Source organism: Mauremys mutica, chromosome 6 (assembly GCF_020497125.1).
Source record: "Mauremys mutica isolate MM-2020 ecotype Southern chromosome 6, ASM2049712v1, whole genome shotgun sequence".
Classification (NCBI taxonomy): domain Eukaryota; kingdom Metazoa; phylum Chordata; order Testudines; family Geoemydidae; genus Mauremys; species Mauremys mutica.
In genome coordinates this window covers 103910508-103915969 of record NC_059077.1, presented here as the reverse complement: position 1 = coordinate 103915969, position 5462 = coordinate 103910508, and positions in this window count along the sequence as shown.

The window sequence follows — 5462 nt, the reverse complement described above, 5'->3', positions numbered from 1 at the left end:
TCTATTCCACCTTGTATTTAGAGGTGACACTCTGAATACCTTTCCTAGATCTGAAGAAGAGCTCTGTGTAAGCTCAAAAGCTTGTCTCTCTCACCAACAGAAGTTGGTCCAATAAAAGATATTATCTCACCCATGTTATCTCCCTAACTTCCAGGGACCAACATGGCTATCACAACACCACAAACAGTATAGTTATGTGCATGTTTTATACACAGACATGAACCCTCTTTTGAAAGAAAGTTTGGGAATGTTCAGGATAGAGAGTGATACATAAATAAAAGATATTTTAATAATAGTATTTCAGAAGACATGCAATGGGTTAAGCTATCATATATGTACCGGATAAAGACATTTTTGTAGTTACATATTCTGGATAATTTCTCTTAAGTGTATTTGTGACCAATTGCTGAGCAATAAGTTAGACTCACTTTAATAATCTCCTTAATAGACTGTGGTAGACAATTTGAAGTAGCCAAAGATTGTTACAGCTTTTTATAGTCTGAAGTGCTTTTATTCATTCTGGTAAGCCTGTGGATCAAAGAAAACTCTGTGCCCTAGACTAAAGAGCACGAAAACATGCTTCTGTTTTCTTTCAGGCAGATCTGAAAGCTATAAAAGGATCTTATTATTGAAGGAAACCTCAAACTGTGTGTGTAACTCCTTGAACAAGGCAATTTAATACTACATAAAATTGATGAACAAAAGGAAGCAAAAGAGGAGAGAAAAGGGAAGAGTCAATGTGCACTTCTTTTGCTTGGGAAAATTCAAACCAGCATGAAAGGGCTTTGAGGGGGGGAAAGAGTAAAAACAACTTGAATAAATGAAACCTGAAAAATCTTCCTGCTACTTATCAAGAAATAGCAGATTGCATGTGGGGGGGGGGGGTGGGTGGGAGGAAAAGGAAGGGATGAAAGTGGGGAGGGGGACAAAACAAATGACCTTGCTCAAGATTAAATCCAGACCCCGCTGACATCTAGCTCTGCTGCTCCACAAACTGGTACTGTGTATTAAACTTTTCTGCTTTTCTGAGAAAATATCATTATCAAGTTGTCCTAGTAGCTGGCTAAAGAAGTTTTTATTAAAAAGCCTAGCATCCTTTTGAATAGCACACTCAGATATTACTTAAGTATATTGAAGCACATTTGCAACATTCATGTATACACTATTCAATCGGCTCTGCTTTAATTAGCTATCCTGGAAATTGGGCATTACTTTTTTGATTAAAAAGTGTTTCCTGAAATGGGGGAAATATGCACATGGAAACCTTGCTTCCATGCTCATAATTTCTTCTGATGCTAATCAGATCTTTTCAGGATGTGTTGACTATACTGAGGATAAAAGAAACCAAAACAGGCCAGACAGAAGGCAACGTTTAAAAAAAAAAACCCTTCGGTTTAATTAGCATCTATTTTTGCATGCTTGTTTGATATCCCCATTTAGATACTTACCCTCACTTTAAATCTATTACATTTCAGTTGAGTCTGTACCAAGCTGTCAACGAAACTGATTTAATCTTCCTTGCCTACATTTTAATATTATTTGGAAAAATATGAGTAGCTATTTGTGAGCACTATTTCTGTTTGAAGGCCAAGTCCCATACATTAATTAAGTATGCAGCCGAGGACAGAGTCCTTATTAGATAATACAAAGAAATACTTTTCAGCAGCCAGTTAGTGTTACCTATTTTGAAATGAACACTTCAGGAGATACATCTTTGAAACTACACTATTTCCTTGTTACTGGGCATTGTCTTCAATTGAACAAACGAGAGCTCATCAAAACACATGGGTGAAATCTCACTCCACTGAAGTCGACTGGAGTTTGGCCATTGACTTTAGTCCAGCATTTCGCCCATGATACACACACGTTCAGCCACACAAATTCCCTCTGATCTGAGATATCTCAGCTCTCCTACAGGTAAAACATGGTCTGAACAGAACTTTGCAATTTAGAGAATCCTGTCCATGACTAAGTTCCCTTTGAGAATAAAAAGAAAATATTAAAACCCTATATTGTTTTATCATATAACAATTCCCACATCAATGATCCCGCATTGTGAGGGGATGGACTTGATAGGTTCAAACATGAAATCAAAGGATTATAGCCATCAGACAGAAATAAAAAAAATGCTAAGACCATTGAGTCTGACCCCTAAGGGAGTGAGGAAGACATAGACCCTTGAGAGATGGACTTCAACTGATTGTACACGAGACCTTAGCCAAAGCAGGGCAAGGGATATCTTACTATGAAAGGTGTTAAAAAAATCTCTTTTTGTGGTTTAGGGCCTATGTCACATGAGGATTCCCCAACTATGCTAAGGCTATGCCACCTCCCTCCCAGCCCTGGCACAGGAGCTGCATCTGGCATGAATGAGGTATCCATCACTCACTGACTGCTAGAAGAGCCTTTCAGGAGTTGCTGGGGTTGGCACAAATATGGATTAGTCACTCCCAACCCAAGCTGCTCCAGGCACAGAACAGCCTAGGAATTTATACTCATAACATCCCTGAGAGGTAGGTATTATCCCCATTTTACAAGTGAGGAAGCTAAAGGACAAAACACACATATGTAATTAGAGGGGTATGGTTTGAAAATCCACACATCAGATTTACTCTGGCCAATCAGAAACTCTGATCTCACACTGTAGTTCCTTCTTCTGCAAGTTCCCTTGTGACTGCCAAGGGGAATAAGGTACTATTGAACATGAGTAAGAATATTAGTCTGTCCCTTATGATTTTTTCCCCACTAGAATTTAGTGATTTCACACCAAAAAATGGTGTGAATTTTGCCTGATTTTTATTTTATTTTTGAACTACCTTTATTGGGTTTGCAGCCCTCAGATCTTGTGTGGATTCCCCTATATAGGCATGTAACAAATGAATACATGTCTTTTTTCCATCCTAGATGTAGATAGTCCAGAGAAGAGCAACAAAAATGATTAAAGGTCTAGAAAACATGACCTATGGGGAAAGACTGAAAAAATTGGGTTTGTTTCGTCTGCAGAAAAGAAGACTGAGGGAGGGGGGCATGATAACAGTTTTCAAGTACATAAAAGGTTGTTACAAGGAGGAGGGAGAAAAATGTTTTCTTTAACCTCTGAGGATAGGACAAGAAGCAATGACCTTAAATTGCAGTAAGGGCAATGTAGGTTGGACATTAGGAAAAACTTAACTGTCAGGGTACTTATGCACTGGAATAAATTGCCTAGGGAGGTTGTGGAATCTCCATCACTGGATTTTTAAGAGTAGGTTAGACAAACAGGAATGATCTAGATAATACTTAGTCCTGCCTGGAGTGCAGGGACTCCTTCCAGTCTGCCTTCCAGTCCTACAATTCTATGATTCTATGTTTCCCATCCTAAATCCCCTGTACAGTAGGCACCCTTAAAAACTTTTTCATTTATCACTTTTACCATTATTTATATGTACAGACTAGACAATCATTGGAGAGACTGTAGAAGCCATTTAAATGCCTGAAGTTGTTAAATACAGATCTTTAAGGGCATTCACTGCATGTCCAGTCTATTTAAATATTTTATAACACTTACATGTATATCTTCTTCTGCAATTTTTTCAAATTGCACTGCTGCACTCTAATTCCAATTTTAACTCACAGCTTCAGCCTACGTTTAGAGTGGACCAGACCCAAGTGATCAGTGATGAACATCAACCCATCAACATCACCAGCCTGCCTGCTGGACCTGAATATGACAACCCAGGCAAACAAATGTGTTTCCACACACTTGGTGCTGGCATGTCAGCCAAATCAAAAAATTTGGGGGCACTGCTCACTGTGGGCTTCACTTTCAACTGCTTTACACTTTGTATAGACACTTACACTTGTGCAAAGTGGGTGTAAAAGGCTATCAAATCGCAACAGTGGCATTTTACACTCACTTTACACTACTTTTGCCTAAGTGTCTAAGTAAGTAGAGCCCTCCGTAGATATAAAATTGATATCTGTGTCTGATCTGTGATCCACAAACATAGTCCATGGATATAAAGTGGATAGTGTCAGATTTTCAGGTCTCTGGATATAACATTTGGATACGCATCAATCTGCGATCTGCAAACACGGTCCACGAATATAAAGCAGATATCCACAGATTTGCAGGGCTCTATAATCTACATCTTATATCTCTAATTATCAGTCCTATTACATAACCTCTTGGTTTTGTGTGCACATAGGTGGGTGGTGATGTTTATGTATTGATTTATTTTTAAAGGTCATATCAGAACTTTATTTTTCAAAAATGTGTGTGAGATATGATCTAGAAAAGGCAATGTTTAATTTCTTCCAGATACATGCTGCAGTTTGGTATGCCATGTTTAATCTACCGCTACAGTAGATTTATTCAGAGTGATTTGACATTAGGGCAAAGTTGTTCACTGCCTAATGTGACACAGCATATCACAACAAAAGAAGTCAGCTTGGAAACTGAGAAACAGCTAGAGTCATATAAATTAGAGAGAAGAGTGGAGACAGATGAGGAGCCCGAGTCTGGTTTCTTCCTTCAACCCTCATGCAAATTCAGGAGCAGTGAGAATTAATTCTGGGAAATGCTGAACCCACTTAGAATTCTGTTGATTCCACTGTGATTTCAGGTGTGTAGAACTGAGAAGTACAGCTTGTTTAATTTGCTCTCACTTACCACAGTCCAGCAATGTGTGATCTTTGTCTTTTCTTCACAGATTTAAAAAAAAAAAAGTTTTCACTTAGTTTTCACCCTCTCTGGCTTGACTGCTAGTTATAATTAGAAAAAAATAATTAGTATTCAGGCCTGATTTGCAATTCTTTTAAGACTGTTTTAAAGTAGGCACCATCATATCCTTTCCTAGGATTGGAGGAAATAGATTAACTGATTATTTAATACTTATTTTTAAATCACCCTTACAGTGATGGTGAGGCTTTCCAAAATAGGCATTACAAGTATTGCTCCATTAAGCCTTCCCTGGGTTGTTCTGATGCTTCAGCTAGTGCCTGGGGCCCTTACTTTACCCTGCGGTTATACGGAACGATAATGGCACCTTTTTCTGCTTTCAGTAAAACGATATAGTTTATACAGGAAAAGAAAATGTTGTTTCACCCCTATAAAACTAATGTGTCACACTGTCAGAGTGCGGGGTGGTGCAGTACCTGCTGTTCACACTTCAAGGCTTCACTCAGCAAGCAAAAGCAATGAGCCAGCTCAAATTAACTGTCACTTATGAGTGAAAAGGAATGGCATTGTGCTCATCCAATGAATCTTTAATTGAAATGCATAATTGAAGATGGGCCTATAAGTGCTTCAAAAATTAGTGATCTTTCTTCCCCGCCCCCCACCCTGACATAGTCCCTCTCAAACACAGAACTTTGCCAAACTCTTTACAATATTGTGGACAATGATTTTGTACTGAACTAGGTAATATACACTAGCATGCTGAGTCAGTAATTCACAACAAATAATGTATCCAATGAATTTA